The sequence below is a fragment of the Sus scrofa genome, chromosome 15 (assembly GCF_054392235.1).
Source record: "Sus scrofa isolate SSC_HxYL_T2T_F1_AM1 chromosome 15, Sscrofa_HxYL_maternal_Yorkshire_Landrace_v2.0, whole genome shotgun sequence".
NCBI lineage: Eukaryota > Metazoa > Chordata > Mammalia > Artiodactyla > Suidae > Sus > Sus scrofa.
In genome coordinates this window covers 21,480,403-21,502,139 of record NC_139397.1, presented here as the reverse complement: position 1 = coordinate 21,502,139, position 21,737 = coordinate 21,480,403, and the positions used below count along the sequence as shown (strand labels likewise).

The 21,737-nt window shown below is 38.5% G+C and overlaps 1 protein-coding gene across 12 annotated transcripts in view; it reads right to left on the bottom strand.

Moving 5' to 3' along the window:
• Window positions 1-21,737, bottom strand: part of ZEB2 (zinc finger E-box binding homeobox 2) — a 128,783-nt gene that overhangs the window by 92,782 nt on the left and 14,264 nt on the right. For 3 of the 12 annotated variants that reach the window (XM_084998880.1, XM_084998884.1, XM_084998882.1), the window contains exons 3-4: window positions 7,978-8,045; window positions 5,567-5,645 (exon numbers count right to left, since the gene is read on the bottom strand). The exons of 6 other annotated variants lie outside the window; for them this stretch is intronic. The gene's annotated coding sequence lies outside the window, so the exon portion shown is untranslated. Of the gene's footprint in view, window positions 1-5,566; window positions 5,646-7,977; window positions 8,046-16,726; window positions 16,982-18,116; window positions 18,264-21,737 lie in introns of all 12 variants that reach the window. 3 more of the 12 variants (XM_084998879.1, XM_084998881.1, XM_084998883.1) reach the window with 2 other exon arrangements.

Here is a 21,737-nt window from a genome sequence, read left to right as displayed (position 1 = left end):
GTAGGTTTGACTTCTGGTTCTTTCACATATTAAGTAAGTAGCCCAATTTTCCAATAGTTTTCTAATTTTTCTGAGTCTTAGACTCCTTGTTTGTGTTAGGTACCTTCTCCATCCATCCCTAGAATTATTGTGAAGACCAAATAAGACATTTCTGTCAAGGCATTTGTACAATATTAAATACTCTATAACCATTAGCTTCAAATTTAGCCTTTGTGTTCAAACTGGACATATCTGAAAATAGGGTTTATAAAAATATGACATTCTAAACTGATGTAATTTACTTTTGAAGAAGACTGAACATAGACCAATATAATTTGCTTTCAATCACATAAACAGAAAAAAGTTCATAAATCTAATATTCAAATGGAAGACTGGAGATGCTAGTTTACTGGGAGACGAAAAAAATGCTATGTTGAGCTGGAAAGGTCTATATTATTTGCTTTGGGTTTAAAGAACTAATTTGGGGGTAATTTATAAAATGCTTATGTAGTTTTCTGGGTAGACAGGAGTCAGAAGCCTTCCTGTGACTATGTTAAAGTTCACCTTTTCTGAGCTACACCTGCCTCCTATGATCAGATTTCACAGTTTGTTCCAAATGAGACTGATTTGTATAACCTAAACTATTTCCGACCTTTACATGATATTTATATATTATGTATATTATATAGACAAATACCTTAGCATTCTGCTGTGCATGCAGAAACCACTAAGGATTAATTCTATTTTGTACAGTAAAGCAAAACAGCTTTGGAATTATAGAACTCAATGTGGGAAGGAGCTTTGGAGGGATCAAGGTCATGCACCCAAATGTCTACACAGACCAAGCAGGTGAAGGAGGTTGACTGATCCTTCCAAGGGGGATCCAGAGTAATTCCCTTACGGTCTTTCCATGCATCTGTGTGGGCCAGAGATGTCATAGCTTCTGAGTTCTCCAGAGGTGTTGGAAATCTGAATCTTTGAGTGTAATTGCCCAGTTTTTAAATATTGGCAACCAATTTGAATGTGTTTAAAATACTTTGTAAGCCAAACTAAACACATCTGTCAGCCACCAGTTTGCAACTTCCGTCCAATCCCCACATTTTACAGCCATGGACATGAGGCCCAGGGAGGTTAAGGGATGTGCTACAGTCATGCCGAGATTGGATGGCAGGGATGGGGGTGGGGTGGAGGGAGTACAGAAATCCGAGTTTTCTGAACCAAGTCCAGGACACTTCTCCTTCTACCAGGTTGTGATCCCAGAACTCCGCAGAGCAAGTGGCTTGCTGGAATGGAAACTAGTATAGGACATGTGGCCTTGTTCAGGAATGGCTCCTTCTTTACTTTTCCCACCCTGAACTTTTCCTGATTGCTGTTGTTGCTATTTGTAAATGTAATATAGTGAAGGTAGAGGTTGATCAGGAGGCCTGGAGGAGAGACACATTAATTCCTTCCTGGCAATGCTCCTGATGTTTTTCTCCTCAGATTCTCTGCCACCATCTCTTCCTTCTCACTGCCCCCTCTACCAAGATGGGGCTTACATCACAAGGGGACTGCAATGGCAACCCACACACAGCCAAGCTAACGTCAATACCAGGTGAAAGGTTTTCTGAGCTCTCTGCCTCGCCTGTATAGGAATTATGAACATATCTCACCTGAAAACTAACTTCCAATCTTTCTAAAGAAAAAAAAAAAAAAAACAGTACAAACCAAGAGTCTTGAGTTCAGAATATGTGGCTCCATCATCCAATAACTCAGTACTCACCATGTGGGCACACTGGATTCTCTGATTATACCCAGTTTCACTCTTGGCATATACAGTAATTATAACCTGACACTTCAGAGTAGAGACTTATTTAGCCTAAAAATAAGACATCATCTCAGATTGGACTGGGAGAAAATTTGACAACAACAAAATCTGCATTAAAAACTGCATCCTATCCCTGATTTGGAGTCAGAAGACTAGGGTTCAAATCCTAGTCCGACAACTCTGTTTCAATTTCTACCCAATGAGGGAAGCCTACGGGTGAGAATAGTTAATTCTCTGGTTTCTTCCAAGTTCTAAAAATACATGAAGATTCTCTAGGGAAAATATTTTGGAAAATCAAACACAAATGTAAGATTATGCAGTGATTTTAAACTAGAAAAGGATGTGTGTACATATGCGCTAATTAGTATTATCATTTAATGGCAAATATTTGAATACTGGATCAGGCATTTTCAGAACCAAAAAATCTAGTAGGATCCTTTTTAAAAAATAGATTTGGATTATTTGACTATGTATGTTCACTTACCTATGCCAGTGTTTGGATAAATAGAAAAAAATCTAAATACTTAGATAATTAATCCATTTGGGCATTCCTTTTGTGATATAAACTATTTCAAGAAATCATAAAATCAGTTATCTAGCACCACCTTCTCTCTTCTTTTCTTTTTCTTCTTAGCTGAATAAAGTAGAAGGAAATCAATAATTTAAGTTGTCTTCCTCCCAAAGAGGAGAAAAAATATTTTTGAGTCAGGGTTATTTTCCAAAATCTCTAACTTTTTTTAGGCTTTAATTTAACAATCACTGACGTATATCTTTATCTTATGAGGTAAGGCACAGTCTGGATGAACCTAGAGTTTACAGAACTTTTACACCTGGCTCAATTTGTCCAAAATGACTCTTGAAAAAATAAATAAATAAATAAAAACCTTTTCTTGAAAAGATTCCTTTCTTGTATTTATCTGTCTCCTCTGACTAAACCTTTCATTTTGCATACAAAAATGTAGATTTTTTCCTTCTTTTTGGTCTCAAGAAGTTCAAAATAGGTACTTCAATAAGCATGGGAAAAGAAAATATCAAATAAGATACCAAAAGATATTTTGAAAGAGAAACTATATTTTTCTTAACTGCATTTTTATAAAATGAGAGAATGGCCATTCAAGAGGAACTCAGCAATTCACTTTATCTGCTCTTTATTTCCACATATTCTTTTAAAACTAAATCTACCTTGATCACGGTTTTGATTACAAACCCCGAAAACAATCATGGAAATGATCTTTAATATAATAATATATTTTACTTAATGTCTCAGCTTTTTCATTCCAACAACTGAAACAGAGACAATTCCTTGCATGTTGAAGTGTGTAATTATCATGTATCCAAAAGGGAGGGTGTAATTTTCACATCTGATTACAAGGGAAGGGTGTAAGTGAAGCTGCCTGGGTAAACTTACACTTGTTTACAAAGAGCCCTACCTTTGATATTAAAGACTCAAAACATGCGAAACACTGAGAAAAATCAAGAGTAACATGCACAAAACTAAACAAAAACCTAAGTATTTTTCTTGGCCCTGCTACAGAAATAAAGTGAATTTTTCTGAACTTGTACTGGTCGACTTGCTTCTAATGAGTTTTAAGACTTCAACACTATTTTGCAGGCTTGCTGGTGACTGTGCCATTACGGGTTAGGAAGCTCAAGCTTAGATTTAATTGAAAAGAAAACTTCAAATTCATTTTGTTCTTCTAAAACTACATGGTCAGTTTAAACTAGAGGATGATTTCCATCTCAACAGATCAAACTTTCCTAAACACAATCATGGCTTGCAAGATATGTATTTTTGATGTTTTTATCTCCTTGCTTTTTTTTTTTAAACTTCTGATCTACCTTTGATAAGATCAACTTCTGCTCATATGAACTTATGTTTTGGACATGTAGGAAGAGATAATATCAAAGAAAGCCAGAGCTGTGATGGTAGCTGTCACTTAGCAAGAAGACTAAAGATAGATGCAAGATCACACAACAGGTAGGAAAAGAAACTGCCAGCGCATATTTAGGAACAACTTTGAATGACATATAATTATGATTGTTAAGCACTGGGGTAGTTTTTTAAAAGCTTAAAAAGATTGACTTTGAATATTATGGATACTTAATACTCCTAATGCATTTCATATAACAGACAAGAAAGGAAAATAAAGAGAACCAAGGAAAAGAAAGGTTAAGGAATTGATTTAGGAATAGAAGATAAACATTTTCATGCTGGAAGGAGCCTACTAAGACATATTTAGTTATCTATTTTGCTTTATAATTACAGAGCAATGAATTTTTTGGAAAGCTATTGAGTTATATAGGTTTTGCAAATGCAGTGCTAATGGGAAGGCTGATTTTTGGTATGTTTTAGAAATTAGGGTATTTTTTGGGTAACTTGCCAAGTTGCATCTGGCAAACAAGAAGTTTGAAAAAAAGATACAAACTACTAAGTGATTAAGATTTTTAAATAATTACAACTAAATAAAAAGTTACTCTGTGAAAAAGAACTAGACTCTTCATTCCTAAATTGACATTGCCTAAAGCATTTCAGTGACAGTCAAAGCTTAACTTTTATATGATCTTAGCTTTTTTCTCTTTATAAAGGATTTCACTGTGAGTCTTACATTCTGCTTCCCATTAAATCAAAAAGCAAAACACCTGCCGTGCATCTCTCTCTCCTACTTTGGTGGGCAGTGGGCGTGCTGCACCCTTGCTTGACTGTATAGGTGGGAGGTGACGGGGTTCCTGGAGGGAGCAGTTTCCAGGTAGTTTAGAGGTTTTCCCATCACCACACATCCATGTCCGCAGCACCAATCAATGCTTAGCGCACAGCACATTTTTCACTGTGTTGTTAGAGTACATTTGCTTATATTTTGCACAATTTTAATTTAACCATATTGATCAAACTGAACACTCAATAAGACCCTAGGCACCTGAGGCTTATTAAAATGAGTCAACATGAAGCAAGTAAGCAAGGAAGTAAAATGGAAACTGTTTGGAGATTTAAATACAGTGGAATCCACTTAAATAAATACCTGTTAATAAAATAAATCTATTAAACGAATTTATTTTCTCTGAACCAAATCAAAACACATAGAGTAATACTCGAGGGGACTTTTAAATGAATGCTGCTTAAATGAATAAGCATCTTAAATGGACATGCTGCTCTTGAAAAGTAAACAGCATTTCCATGTTCTCTAAGGCTAATTAAAGCAAGAAAATCCATGTTGACTTTTTTGGGGGACATGTTGTCATTTTTTGAAATTAAGCACAGAAAATTGCTTGAGTAACACTATTTAACTCATTAATATTCTTTTCCTTAAGGCTAGTTGCCTATGTGTGTGTACCTGTTAGTCTATCTGTTGTGGACATTGGGCTTGTGGAGGACAAACCCTTGAAACGATCGACCATGTTCTTTTCTCCAGCAACTTATGTATGGCAAGTAAAGACGGAAAAATATTTCAAATTTCTAACTGCCTTCCATAATCCTATGTCACAGAGAAAGGACCAGCTACTTTTAACATATAATTTATTTGCCTCTTTGGAAAGTTCTATTATCTTTCCAGCATGGTTGAAAGGCGTGATTAAAAGAATCAGCTCCCTTACTCTAATGGATGATTTGTAATAAAAGGCTCATTGGCACATTCAGGGTGCTCAAAATCATGCTTTTTTAAAAGAGATAAAGGCAGTTTTGTGGTAAAAACAAACAAACAAAAAATAACATTATCTACCCTATTGACAATGTTTTGTTGTTTTACAGTACAGGCTTGCTTGCTGGATGTGTATTGTTATACTTACACAAATGCTCTATAACATGAAGTTTGTGTAGAACCACATCTTTAAGTGATCAGGCCTCTCTTTTCTCAGAGCGGTTGACCTGTGGTGATATGTTATTATAATGAAATAAAAAATGCAGCACACGTTGAAGTCTTAAAGTAATAATACCTTTTTAAAATAGAGCGGACATACCATCTGCAGAGAGATTTTTCAGGCCCCCTTTATCTGGTATTGCCTTTAGAGGGCCTTGTTTATTCATTTCTTTCCCTGGCCTAATAAAAGATATTAGCTCTTTTCCCTAAGCAAAACACTCCTATCATGAATCAGACATCTAGTGGGAGACTGCTGGCCAGGTTTCACCCCACTAAAATTCTAATCTATACTTTGTCTTTTAGAATTAAGGAGAAAATGCATATCAGCAGAATCTCTTCTCTACTTTATTTCATTTATAAATTACGAGAATGATGCTATTATATATTATTAATTTCTGCTGTTCTCCAACTCTGCTGCAGCAGTGAGCTGCGGATGTTGGAACGGTGTAATTATGTTCTAGTAGGGTAGCCATCCGTTTCCTTTCAAAAATTTACAGGATTCTTAATCACGCTGCTCATTTGGGTGCGCAGCAGCGAGGATGGCGAAACACAAACAGGGCACGTTCGTTTACATAGGAACACCTGCTTAGCATGATAGCAGATGTCAGTCAGTAAGCAGAACACAAAAGGGGAAAAATACCAACAAGAGCAAACTCGCACCATTTTGACTTGGTGCAGGGAAGTCTTTTCAGGAATGATGGCAACAGTGGACCTTCCTCCTAAAACACAAGACAGAGTCTCCGAAATTCCCAAGTTTTGTCTGTGGTTAACATGTGGTCAGACAGAAAGAGCATCCACACTCTTGTTGCATTCCAATACTGACTAGGACTCTCTTTATTATCTGGGGGAATTACTAAAACTACCTTGGCCTCAGTTTCCTGATCAGTAAGCCCACAAGGGGTTGGATATTCTATAGAAAAACCTGGTTCCCTGAAGGTGCTTCATATTAGAAGCAATATCCAGTTCAAATCCTACCTCTATAACTCAGCAGTTGTGTGACATCAGTCAAGTTATGTAACCTTGCCCATGGTTTCCCAATTTGTAAAGTCTGTTGAGAAAATTAAATGAGATGATGTACACAAAGTGCCTGTCACATAGTGAGGATGTAATAAATGGTAGCTATAGTGTTATTATTACTACTATTACCATCATTATCATTACTTTATTTTGATCTTGCAGAATCTTTCCCACTCAAAATGTCATTTATTAAAAGTCTGGAATGACAACCAACTGAAATGTCTTACAGAGATCATCATAAACCGGGATATTTTTGATGTGTGTAGTTCTGTAAGATTATTAGAATGATACCTACTGCAGTTATTTTACAGTTAGAGAGCCTGTCATCATTTCCACTACATTTTCTGGGATTTATATCTGAACCATAAAAAAGGGTTTTTCTGGGCCGTCCCCTGCCTGAAAAAAGAGCCTCTGTGAAAGTCAAGGGCTTTCTAGAACTTTGACACAATAAAATGAGGCTATGGAAAGGAAAAAATGAGAAGTTCGCCGTCTTCGTGCACCCAGCTCACCCTGACAAGTTTTGCACCAGTCTTTTAAGGAGTTTTCAGATGACTCTGGTGTTTTCCTGTCTCCCCCTTTCCTCAAAATGGTTAAAATTCAAAATGGAAAACAGCGATCACACATGGGCAATGACTAATTTTCCTAAGGAATTTTAGTATTCGGAATGTGTCTGCTTGTGCAGGCCTGTGCATTAAAGGCTCCCTGAGTATGCATTGACTTGATACCCAATAATGGCTGCTAAGGAGCCGTTATGTAGTGCCGTGTCAATGATCCGTGTGCTGAGGACTCCCTGAGTACGCATTGACACGACAGACCGGAACGGCTCAGAAGAAGCTGTTACGGTCGATCATGCCAATGATGAGCAGATATTGGCAGGGCCTCTGGCCCTTCCATGGAAATGATGGTGTCTCTGAGGGCACCGGTGTGGGCGCCATGTGGGCACCATCCATGAACTAACAGCAGCTCCGTTTTCCCCCCTCTTGGGGTTTACTTCAGAAAAGTCAGCTTAGAAAAGTTGTCCAACAACTTCAGTGGTTGCCCCAGTTACAGCCTCAAAACAGAAGCAAGAGTTAAAGAAAGATCTTCTTGCCATCTAGTCTTTGGTTTCTTCCCAGAGAAAGAAAATGATAATGGTTAATATCAAAAGGAGGAGTAAAAGTTAAGTAAAATCTGTGCATGTTCTCCTAAGTTTTCCATTATAAATACCTCTTTTCTGCTTTATGAATTTCATGTCATACATGGATACTGTAGCGGGCATATTTTTTGTGGTGGTGGTGATGATTTTCTGAGATTAAAACATTTAATCCATGCAAAGAAAAATACCTTTTTATATGTCCTCAGCAGTTGAATAGGTACTCAGAACTCGGCATATAGGAAATGGTTCAAAAAACCTTGGGAAGAGAAGTGCAAGTTCAAGAATAAAGTTTGGATTCACACATGCTTTACCAACTTAAGGCAGTAATTAATTCACTTATGGTATTTACATGCCCCTCTTCAGATACTTATGGAGAACATGGGAATTTTAAATTCACAATTCAGTGCAAAATTTAAAATGATCTTCATTAGAATTTGAAGCTATACTCTAAAGTGCTTTATATACTACCAACAGGGAGCCTCATTATGTAGTACTATATTTGGACTACCTTCTTTACATTTTGTAGCTGTAGATTTGAATGTATTTCTGGTATGCTTAAGCAGAATCAAAGTGTTTTAATCTGTTCTATTAACTAACCAATCCACAGAGTTGCATGGCAAACATATAAGTCAAGAGACCTTAGTGCATCTTTTTTCCCCCCGCTGTCTTCAAAGGATCATGGAAGAAGAGAGATCTGAGATACTCAAGCACAGAACGGTGATGAAGCTTTGCAGAGATACCAAAGCGGTTCACTAAAAAGGATGGTGGGAACAAAGAAAGAGTCAGATTAGGCAGAAAATAGAATGATTGTGATTCTAGGTATGGAGGGTACTTCTGCACACTCCTTTCCTTGAGTAGAAAATAGTCCAGCTCTCGTAATAATATTTGGAATTGGGGTAAGACATCCACCATTGGTATGTATTAAATGTTGACTGACTTAATGACCAACAGAAGGAGCAAGGGGGGAACTCACTACCTCCCAATCCAAAGCAGATACTCAGTAAACACGGAAGAGCGGAGGAAGAAGACATAACATTAAGGGCCTATTATGTGTTTGATACTTTACCTATTACTAATAATTCTTCACAACAACCCTGTAACGTGAGTTTTATGAGAAATGGAGACACATTTAAGTTGAGCGACTGGCTCCTGGCTGCATGGCTGGTATGAAGTAGAAACCAACCTGAGCCCAGATGTTCAAAGCCTTGGGGACCCACACCACCTCTCTGCCTGCCTCCCACAGATCTTATAGGTGTCAGTGCAAAAGGCAGAAAACCAGTTCATTTAAATACAAACTAAAAGAAAAGGGAAAATCCCAAGTATTCAACATGGCATAGCTGTCACTTAAGTGAAGCTCAAGGAATCGTTGATGGAGGGGTAGGGAGTCTAACGTAACTTATCAAAAGCTTTTTTTCTAGATGTTATAATATATGCTAAATGTTTAATGTACCTGGTGTATTCATTTTCGGAAGATAGTTGAGTAGAACGGATTCTTCTTCGTATAAAGCACAGCCCACTTGAACAAAACGATTTTTTGTGTTCCATGTGCAGAGCTAGGCACTGGTGACAGAGAGATGGAAAAGACTGTCCTCAAGGCAGTTACATATTTGTGAGGAGAAAAACAGGAATCAGATATTGTGAGTGCTGTGACAAAGGTCAGCTCCGAATATACTCTTTGAGGAACTTTAAATAGGGCATTGTTCCTATAAAGAAAAGGTATAATATCTTTTTCCTGGAAATGCAGGTACTTGTGATCATGCCGACCACTCTATTTCTTTTCCTTTTCTGTTCTTTTAACACTCCCTAAAGATTTGAAAAGGAATGAATACTTCAGCTTAAGGTTATTGTTTCCTCTTTTCAAGAATGTTTCTGCATGACCCAGAAACTGAAGTACCTCTATCACAGAATTCCTGGCAGCTTGATTAGTCATGCCTTGAAATAGTCATAAGCAGAATGTACGGAGTATCTTCTGAGGCTTCAGACACTCCCCTCAGAATTTTGTTCAACATTCTAATGATCCTATAAAATAAATATTGGACCCCACTTTAAGCATTATGAACTAAGGATCAGAGAAGTTAAGAAATACACCCAAGGTCACATGAGAGTAAATGGCAGAATCAGAATTCAGCCACAGATTTGTGTCTGAATGCTCTATTCTTTTCATGGTATTGAATTCCTCATTCCCTGGAGAGAGGAGGAGCACTGGGCCCGATGGCTTACAAGTGAATGGGTCTAGGGATGTTCTTGGAGCAGGAGTCCAGGGAGGGCAGCTGTGAGCATGAAACAGCAGAGCAGTTCACCTTTGAGGTACAAGTAGGCAGCGCACAGTAGGGAGGTGAAAGGAAGCATTGCTTCACTTACAAGTGGGCCGGTTAATAGCTTCTAAATTTCATCCTTAGTTGTGTAAGCTCTTTGGGATCTTAAAAAAATATCTTGAATTCACATCCCATGCACGTCTCTTATGGCTGTTGTCCAAATCCTATTATCTGGGAACTTAATTTAAAATAGCTTGGTCTTTTTGAATTGTCAAAAACTCTAATAAAACAGGAATATTTCATACTTGCACAAACCAAATTCTGTGGGACATCCAAAGCTTAGCTCTTAAATTATGTTCTTAGATCAGGGAAGAGGTAGAATCTAGACTTTGTTGAAAAGCACAATGCAGACATGAATTCTAATGAACCCTTGACTGTATGCAACCTATGTGAGAGTCACTATTCTGCTTATTACCTATATCTATTAATAGACTTTAATTGTAGTAATAAGTCAGGACATTTTAATGGACTGGTTAGATTGAAAACTGAGAAAATGCCCAATTATTGTTCTTTTTTTGACAATGTAAATTAATTTCTGGAAAGGTAGAAGTCTCTAAGTTCATGTCCTCAAATGCTAAGCCCTTTAAGAAAGGTAGACAATGTGGGAATACACAGCTGCAGGTTTTTGTTTTTTTGTTGTTTTTTTTTTTTTTTAAAGGCTGTTCCTTTAATGCCCAGCTGGTTCTGAGATGTAATAAAATTGACATATTGATTCCTTTGAATTTACAAATGCCTGTTTCATAAACTCCATCTCCAAAGCCTAGGCATCTTTAGAGCACTGTCATTTTTTTTCTCCAAATGGATCAATTATGTGCCCACGTAATCCTGTTACCTGTGAAATCCATGCATACTTCTCCCATTTGCTGCAGTTCCCAGGCGGACAAACTTGCATTATGTACGCATAAACAAACAGCGCATTTTCCTGATATTAGAGATTGTTTTCAAAGTGAAAGGCAATCTCTTGGGTCCTTTACTCAAAAAAAAAAAAAAAAAAAGAGAGAGAGAAAAAGAGAAAAACTGGGTGCCTATTTATTCAAGCAACCTCAGTATATATACACATACACAAACACATGTGTATATATATTTATGTATATATACTTTTATATTAACTGTTTACAATTCCTAACAATTCATCTAAGTCGGGTGGTTTTGCTATGTTTGGTCCTTTCACTGATCCAAGGAAGTAAATTTTTCATTTTAGTTAAACTAGTTCATGAAGGTTTATCACTTTTTTTTTATTGCTGTCTTTTCTCCTTTGCTGATAATTAGTTATTTAAGGGCAAATCATCCCCAAGACCCCTGGAAACAAGTGAAAAATGAAAACCCAAAGTGAATTAGGTTATAAAGTTTGCAGCCATTTTATAATAAGAAAAGTCCTCAATATCTTTCACTGTAGCACTTGACACTCACCGGCTCTGAGTATTCCTTAAACACACACACAGAGTCCTTTATCGAAACAACCATAGAAAACACAAAGATTCTGCTTCTGCGGCATTAGGAGAGAAACGCCTCAGTGAACTAGAAGGTCTTTCCCATGTCTTAAATTGCTAACAGCAAATTGTCTTCCCACACCAGCACATTTCCATGTTCATGTGTGGGCACCCTTCCCAGTCCAAAACACAGAGAGAAGGCTTATGGGTGAATATACACACAGGCTGTGTCTATAGAATGCCCTGCAAATAACTACCAAGCAAACACGCTTTTGTCTACGTGTGAACTCTCTGTGTGAGCAAAGTACTGTGCATGTTCTGCACAGAGATATGAATTCTTGCTTCATTCTTTCAGCCTGTGCTGTATCTGATTTTCCTCACTTCACTGGGCACCCAGCAGTCCAGCTACACCGCACTTGCACTCTACAATTTGTCTCTAAGAGATTCCCCAAATCACAAAACATCTTGTCTGCTGTCCAATGTGCTCCCCATATGCAGAAAAGATGGTCTGAAAAATTGGGTTGTGCTGGGAGCCCTGTGGCCTGGCCCACTGCTGCCATTGTGCGGGAGTGGTTTTAAAGATAAATGGCTGCATGTTAACCAGATTTGACATGCTGTACAAAGGCAGCCACCTTTGGTCCCATGACACAGCCAAACAGAAAACACAACAAGCAAGCCTGGCAAAGATGTCCGACATGAATAAAAGCACAACAATTTGTCACATAGTTGTTACAAAATGTTAGCAGCTTTAGGGCCTGCCATGGGATGGCAGAGATAAGGCAGTGTGGAGAATTCAGAAGTTTGAGGATTGGGGAGTCTTAGGCAATGGAAGAGTTAATTCAGAAAAGGGGGAAAAGAGTCATCGCAAAGGGATTATTTTCATTTGCTTCCTCATAAGGCCTTAATGTCATGAATTAAATCAGCAAGGCTAGTGTTCCGGGGTTTACTAAACTCCACTGTTCTGAAGGGCTGTCTGTTAACCATCTCTTTCCAAACTCCCAAAGATATAACTGATTCTAGGATCAGTTTTTTTGAGGACAAATAACCATTTTTTTGTTTTCTTTTGTTCAAATTGGCCTAGTGATGAATGAAAAGAATTCTGAGGATGAGAAATCCTTATACACAACTAAGTCTCACTATTCCCCCAGAGAAAAGGGAATCAAACTGCCTCACTTTAACTCTTTTTCAAGGGCTAGGTTTCTTTTTCCAAACGTTTTTCCAGAATTACTTGTAATTCTGGAAATTCTACAATTCCAGTAACATTAACCATAAACTTTCTTCCTGACTCTTAGACGCATGCCTTTTCTAAGTCTTAATTTCTTCCTCAGTTAAAAAAAAAAGTATTGAAATAATAGTATCTCTTTGACAGAGTATTTGTCAGGGCAACATCAGATGACACAGGCAAAATTCTTAGCACAGGTCTCAGCATATTCTAAGTACTCAATAAATGTTAGATAATATTAGCTTTCCTACAGTTGCCAGAGACATTTCACTGAAATACAAACATGATTGTCATTCTTCTTCTTTAAAAAATGTTTCATGAGCTCACCATCACCTATTTATTGGTTAAGAGCCAGAAATGTGGGACAGGAGATACTTCTGCCCACAAGCCCCTTTGCAGACTCAATTCAAGCTTATGCCCCTGCACTAGGGCTCTGTTCCAGGGATGTTGGTTAGCTGCCAGCACCTGAGCTGGTCTCCCTTTCTCTCCTCCAAAGCCTGTGCATACCCTCCCCTCAGTTCAGGATGCCCTTTCCCCACTCCACCAGTGAAATCCAAGTCATGTGATCATCCTCCTTGCAAAAGCTGCCTCCCCCAGGAAGTCTGCCCTCACCACCTGCTCCCAGATCTAGTCAGGCCGTCTTCTGTGCTCTCTACTCACTGGATACAAAGCTCTTTATGGCACTCGTCACATCTTCCTCATTTCTGGAGGCCCTCCTTTCCCACTAGACTGTGAGCTCCTTAGGCATCCAGACTCTATCATTCATTTTTTAATTTGCAGCCTCATGTTCAGTGCCTGCGCATAGTAGATGCTCAATTAATGCAGGATAACTTAAATGCTGCAATTTTTGACAAAAATACCACAAGTCTAAAAACGACCCAGTAGCATACATTTCAATTATTTTTGCAACAAGAAAAAAAAAATTGTCTAATACAAAGCTTATATCACCCTTAGGAATGAAGGCGGAAAGAGGAAAAAGAAAATGTGCAGTTTTCTTCCACGAACCTGACATCAGCTTCAAAGAGGTACTGCTTCTGGCAATGGCAGAATGAAGCAAATAAGCTCTCGTGGCAAACTTTGAAAAGAAAAAGGATTTAAAAAAAACAAGTTTCTGGCCAGTCTAGTGCTGACATAGCCATAGAGTCCATACCTTTTCTGAGGATCCTGATGGCTCTATAAGAGAATGGAGAAGATACTTCGGAGGTGAACTTGTATAGAAGACATTGCCATTGCCAATGGTTTGATGTCACAGAGGTGAAAACTCCAACGTAAAGAACTCCATAGTGTCCTGCTAGTTTACAGAGGACTATGAACTAAACTACAGAGGTAGGAAGATTTCTACTGCACATTTTTCAAGGGGGAGGGCCTGAAGTGCTCTTGACATCTGTGATTCTCTAACCTTTGTGACCCCTTGTAAATTCAGAACCAGCACAGCCCAGAGCACATCACAGTCCCTCCCCCGTCCCACCACTCTCCTGAAACTTGAGCCAAGTCCCATGTGGCTCAGATCTTATGTTCACAGGTCCTGAAGGGAATCCAGGAAGTCATTCTTTGATGAAGCTGCACTCTCCCTCACCGAAGGTGAACTGACTGCTGGAAGATGAAATCAGTCTAATCACAGTTAGTGGGGGGCAGGAGCTGGTGAAAGGAGAGGGATCTTGAAGTTAACTGGTGACCTTTCAGTTTCCTCCATTTATAGGTCTCATTTTATTTCTACTTGTAATAGTAAATGGGAAACAGACTCAAATATGGCAGAAATGACGGCATGCCATTCACCAAATCTAAACTGCACTGTCCATTTGTATCCTAAACGGGATGAGGAAGGGTCATGGGAATAGACCTGACAGCATGCCTAAAATCAGAGGATGGTACGATACTGTCAGAGAAACAGACTACTCCTTAGTTTCTGTCTCTCTCCAAAAACTGTCAGAATTACCCAAAGAATAGTTTCAGAAATTACTGATTCTGCCTCCAACAGGAAAGAACCATGCAGGATATTTTACATGACAGCATCTGATTATCAGATGGATCTTTAACAGTTAACTAAGCATGTTCTTTTAATGGAGAAATCATTTTGCAGAGTGCCAAATACAGGAAGGGGATGCTTAAAAGGTCCTAAGAAGTCTCTTGAAGAAGCCAGACACTTAAATCCCATATTAATGATTAAAATATCTTAAATTCATATCATTCAGCTGATGAGAAAAAGCACATAAAAGTCAAATTTCTTCCATTAAAAGATTTTTTAAAGCTTAGAGGATCTCATTTTAATAATAAAAACATATTGCAAATAAAAATAATTTTTAAAACAGCACCTAAACTTTAAGTTTACTCATGTGCCAAGAGAAAGCTGCATCCTTGTATGAAGGGATAAGAGATGCTATTTATGAGCAGAGTTGGTTTCTGGAAAAAAAAATTTTTCTAGTAAAAACTTTGTTAACTGCTTTTGGAGAATAAAGATAAAGATGCTAAAGGAAATATAGGCCTTATTATAATCCTCTAATTCTTCCTTAAACTTTAAAAATAAAACCTCAAGTGTTTATGGGTTTGGTTAATCATCTTTTTGTCTGTACTACCTGTTCCTTCTAGATCTCCATCTTAGTGAAGGAGTGCCCTGCAGCAAAGCCAATCCACATCAGTCAGAACTTCAGGTGGAGGGTTAGGGCCCTGGGGACAATTTCAGACTTGCAATTGGTGTTGTGACGTTTCTTCATCTAGGTCTAAAATATGCTCAGCATTGCTTTCAGAAAGTAAAAAAAAAAAAAAAAAAAAAAAAAAAGCGGGTGGATCGTGCCATCTATGGCAGCATTTGTTCAGCATTTGGTACAAACGGGAGGAAAAAAGATACGGAATGCATGGATTGATTTTCAAATTACCTCAATATTTTGAAAACATTTTCACCTGCATGCTGAGAATGCTAAGAATGGCAAGGAAGGCAATGTGCATTTGCACAGCCTCCACTGCATTCATTTATAAATTACCTCATCACTGACTGAAATTAACACTGATTCTTACAGGCAATTTCTCAATTTCCAATGCTAATTACATTTTTTTTACTTTTAAATTCTGTACCACCTGTTTTGGGCAAGACATCTTAGGCAGCGCGACCGCATTTAATCACAATTTTAATTAACCGCCCTGTAGATGTGAAAAAGAAGCAATTATAATGTAGATGAATGATGATTTTTCTGCATTAAATTGTTTTGTTTCCCTGGTATGTTGATTGTAACACAGCACACAAATACAGTAACTGTACAATTTTTTTCTATTGTAATTTAGTAATTGTTTTTGGAAAACCAGTTTGGGAATGAGTGACTTCATCTGTTTACAAATTGATTGATACTGTTCACTCACTGATTGCTGCAGCGTATATTTTGGTATTGCACAGCCTAGCATAAAATATAATTAGAGATGCACAGGCTTTGCAGCACCATTTTGGAATCTGAAAATCAACTGAAACTGAAGTATGTTTTCCTTGAGCATACTAGTATCAGTTGGGGCTGATGAAATGATAATCAAAACAATGGGCTTTCCAATTCCACCACTAGTAGAAACCCTTGGTTTCAATCTGATAGTCTAATATGGTAAGTTTATGAATTACTCTGTACTAGGCCTGGGAGCTGGGGGCTGGCAAGTCTGAAGCTTGCATAACTCACTCAGATCTGTATCAGAAGAAGCATACAAGTGAGGTAAGGAAACAATGATGAAAAAGAAAGAGTCGCTGCTTTGGAAACGGAAGAATTGTTCCCGACACCCAGGCACAATGCACTGGTGTGCTGTAGCTCTAAACTATCTCATCTGTACACTGTGATACAATGAGATCACAGTCATGCTCCTGGCTTGCAGATACTGATCATTAAAGCCCTACCTCATTGCAGATAAATTCCAAGATCTTATTTATCTTATTTACATGAAGCAGAACTTCCTCACTCAGCAGGAACGGGGTGGGAGAAAAAAAAGCAGCCATGAGTACCTGCTTATTTCAAACCCAATGATGACATGATGACCGACCGACGGCTGGAAAAATCATGCTTCCTCGTCTCACGTGAATCAGACCTTCCTTCAAGAACTCCTTGTACTAACATCACACCTACTCCTGATCTCAGGGGAATTCTCAGTCAAGGCCCTTCATTGGTATCAGAGGGCCAGCGTCTCCCTCAAATCGTCCACTGAGTAGTTCTCGAATGTGCTCACTTGCATGAGCCCTGGGCAGGCCATTTCTGCTGGCCTGGAAAAAAAGGGGATAAGGCCACGTAAGCAGTTGTGGATGTTCAAAGGCAACTATGAAATCTCTTCAACCTCTACTTGGCTTTCCTTCTTTTTACACTCCATTCCTTAGAAGAACCTAAATTAGGACAGTTCACTAAAAGGTGACAAGTCATGTTGGTCCTAGCCATGCATTTGTTATAAAACACAGTGAAGATTATGGCTTCATTTAAAGCAATTTACAGATTATGAGTTAGCATAGCACAGCAGATCAGGCTGAGCTGGGGGGATGGAGTAGGGGGACTATTTGGATCAACTGCTATTTGTCTCCTCTGCAAATAGTTCTAACAACGTTTTCATAGGAAGCACCAAACCAATGCTAGAATTCAGTTCATATATGAAGTAAGAATCCACTCCCCTGAATATATGAACAGGTCTATTCTTTTGACAGTTTGGAGATCTACATGTTTAACTCTTGCTCACATTCATGGGAGTGGACACAAACATTTCTCGTGAAATCTCATTAAAAGAATAGGATAGAGTATTTTATTTATGCTGCAAGAAGGGGTGTGTTTTTCAAGTGTGATAGTATACAAAACTGGCAATAAAACGTATTCTTGCTCAGTCACCCCTACCTGTATCACTCTTTTTGTCTGTGAAAATTATTTGGTATAAAGGATACTGAGTAAACTACTACTACTCCTGGGGGAAAAAAAAGGCAATTTATTTCAGTTAGTAAAACTGTCATTGCTAAGAAAGTGTGCTTAAGGCAGGTGGAAATGTGTATGTGTTTTACTCCAGAGATTCAATTTCAGATTTTTAGTGCAGTCTCACTTGTTACTAGCAGCCATACCTTCACTTGGCTGAACAGTTTTTCCCTCTTTTGCAACCTTCCTCACCTTCCTCATCACAGTCTCCCAAAGGTGTTTTATGAATGGAGGTAAAAATAACCTTGAATATCTCAAATTATAACCTTTTTCCGTAATGAAAAGGGAGTTTTCTGGCAATAGACAATTTCTTTTTTCATGAAGTTGTTCCAGCAACCATGCTTGTTTGGAAGTTTCTTAAAGTGGTAACATCTGTGCTCCTGTTGGGATGAGATGTCATCCCACAAACCTTTCTACGAGCGGGTTTGTCTTGAAGAGAAAATAAAGTACCTGATCCGGGGCCTTAGTCAGTCTTAGCTCCCGGTATCTTCACACTCTGACCCACTGCGCGTTCCTTTGGCCAGAGAGCTGCTTCCCATGGCTACCTCCTCAATATAAACTTGCTAACTAATCTCTTAGCAAACACTTGAAGCCAACCTGAAGGGAGAAAAAGAGGCAGAGGGGGAAACTAAAAACCCAGCAGAGATAAAGCTCAAGACACATTCAAATGGACACAGGAATCTAAATTTAGTACTGAACTTAAGTTCTCTTAGCTGTGGTCTGTGGAAGGGGGACTTTTATAACAATTGTTTTATTTTTAAGACTCAATCCTAATTTTGCTGCTGTCTCAACAGGGCTCACTTCAGCAAAAACTTCCTTGATTCCTTTTTTTCCTGCCCACAGGCCTATGCCCACCCTGACAGGTATTTGTAAGTGGTTTCTTTATAACTAAATATCTTTTTAATAATAGATCTTTTTAAAAGTCTACCCAGACTCTGTGCACACAACGTAACTTTTCCTCAGGAATTTATGTGAGGATCCACTGTCGGAAATAAATAATGACTTTCAACCAATGATCAAAGAAAAATAAATCTTTCCCCCTAATAAGACTTTTTAAGACTGGAATCCCATTTTTAAATGGATAATAGCTAAGAGGCTACTGGCAATCTATTTATTTCCAGAGCTGTGTTTTCACGTTGGCTACATAGAAACTAGAGGAGGAAATGAACACTGAGATCTTCGAAGTTGAAGCTTTTAAAATAAAGTTGGTAGGTAGTGTTTGAAAACATATTGTTCGGAATTTAAGTTTTAATATCTAGGAATAAACCGAGCATTAAATCAAGCAAAACTGTGACAAGGCCAATATGCACATGGACGATGCCAGGAAGGCATCTTCAGCTCTTTGTTCACAGCTTAACAAAACTGTGCCGTCACACCACTTTAGTTCAACAGTGCCTGTCGAATGGGCATCAGCAGATCAGCCAATGCCTGTCATACACAGAGCCTGAAGACGCTTTGAAAGCAAGGGCTTATTCGACCCCCAAGTCTAGTTGGAAAGTGGTGAGGATTTTAAATCATCTAGTAAAGACACCCACACCCCTCCATCACCACCACTAAAGTTAGAAGAAACAAGGATCACACACACACACAAAAAATATATATATATATATTGGTTAAAAAAAATAGACATAAAGGAGAAAAAAAATGCACTCAGGCAAAAGGAGCGGCTTTTGTGTTTGTTTTCTTTGCAAAAGCAATTTTGAAAGTTTGGCAATCAGAATTTTTCTCAAAGTGACCGTTCCTGATAGTGAAATAAAAGTTTAATGCCATGTCTATTTTAAGTCTTTGCCATTTTTTCTTGGCCTTTAAATAACTGAATATATGTTCTTCCGTTATCAGGACAGGAGGGCGTTATTTGACAAAGAGAACTTGCAACCCCGTGTTATTCAAAGGAGAATCTTTTCAAATGAAATTTCTGCTAGGTGGCTGTTTTTGTTGACAAAAATGCACTAACTATAGAACTGACAGTCTCCTGAGTTCTGGTCTCTGGGAACATTTAACCTGCTTCAGAAGAGAAATCCAAGGAAACAAACCTGGTCAAGAGAAGGGCTGTTAACGTTCCTACAAGTTAACAATTAGGGAAAAAAAAAAAAAAAAAGACCCAAACCTCCTTATTCACCTCCTATAACTCTGATCATGAGATTTGGCTTTCAAGCTTTAATAAGTGCTAAGGAGGTGCCTCAGAACTTTCCTCCTGTTTAATTAAATGTGCCCACTCCTCTTCAGGCATCCAATCAGATGAAATGAGAGCAGACCCGGGAGCAGGGCTGGGAAGCCCTAGTGGTAAGAATTAGCTGAAGGTGTTCTGAATCTCTCGACCTTTCAAGTTCCTCCAGGATACGTTGCCACTGAGATCCACACAGGAGCTGAGATCTCCCTTCCACTACAGTTGAAAAGCGATCACTCCCAACCCCTTTCCCCTTCCCTCTGTCTTTCACTCTGCTACTGTCAGTTCGCTGCCTGTACTTTAGCTGTCTCTTTTCCAGTCTCTACCCTGTCAGTTTCTGGCCTGCCAATTTCAACTTGAAGCTTGACTGGGCTGATTTGATGCAAATACCTCCAGGGAAAACCCTGAAACTGATGAACAGTTATGTCAAGTCGATTTTGCACCATCGGGAAAAGGTAACCTCTGCGAGAAAAAAAACAACAAGGTTAAAGAGACAAGGGCTTTTCACGTGTAATACCTCTGCTGCACATCTCGTTCACTGTTTACCATCCCTCAGAAATTGTAACTGTCAGAATTAGTCCTAATTGCAGATGCGAAAGCTGCCATTATAATAAAAACAGAGGCAGTGCAGGCATTAAATGTAGCAGCCTAATTTGTGAGACTACAGAAAAGGTAGAGTAAATGAATATTTCATTACTTTAATTACCAGGGACTACTCTTTTCTTGCTGTCTTATGATAAGTGTTGCTGTAACTAGCAACAGCAAACATCCACTAAAACATAAAGTGCAATAATCGGCCTGCTGTCAGGATCACCGATTTAAAATACGAGCCGGGAAAAAAATATAATGGTTTATCTATTTCTTAGAGATTGCAGAAGTAGAAGATGAAAATTCATTTAATGTCAGGGGGAAAAAACGCACACACAAAGGCACCAGTAAACAGGTTTTAGTCAGAGAATAATGGCTCCTCCAAGAGAGAAGAGGGAAAAAAAAAAAATCAGTTGGCTATACATTTGAAGTGTTAGCCCCAAAAGAATGCTGCAAAGTGAAAAGTAGGAGGTGACAGTATTTGGACTTTTTAAGGCAAAATTTTGTTTTGTGTTGCACAATGTAATTGCTTGAACATTAGAAAATAAAACTCTGGTGACTGGGGGGAAGACAAGAGGAAAGCAAGTGGTTTTCAAATGATTAAGCAAAAGTGGAAAAAGTTCAAGCTGGCAAAAGTTTATAAGCTCAGTCCATTTCCATCTAAAAAAGACTAGATAAAGCCTGCCAGAAAAAGATACTTTGCCTGCTTTTTCGGAGGACTGATTCATAAGATTTGGGGAGTACCAATAATTATTCACCCCTGACACCTTGAAAAGCCCTGGGGATCCGCTCTAAATGTCAATTTCAGGTAAAGGGGCAAAGTGGGGGTGGGGGTGCCTGGAAGGTGGGAGGTGGGAGGTGGGTGCGGGTGTGGGGGGCGTGCTGGAGGAGGTTACTGAGACTGGCTGAAGCCAGCCTGTCTCTGCATTTATCACTTTGTCCCAGAGGAGGTGTTTGTTCAACACAGCAGTTTGACAGCACAAAAACACTGTGGCCAGAAGCCCTATCAAAGAACCTACTGACACATATCATTTGTGGTCTTGGTTTCACAGGGCAAGGCTACCTCACACTTTATCTGTACAAGTATAAAACTCCACACATTTCTAAGTGTTCCGTAGGGTTTAATCCTCTCCCCTTTTCTTTTTTTTAAATACTGTAAACACTACTTTAAAATACTATCTTTATTCAGAAGTCCTGAATGCTGTTTTAAAAAACCATAATAATTTGCAATCAATTTAGCATAATCTGTTCTAAGGTTGGTAATATTGAAGGAAAACGAAGGAAAACAGTTTAAAAGCACAAAGCTTGTAATTTAT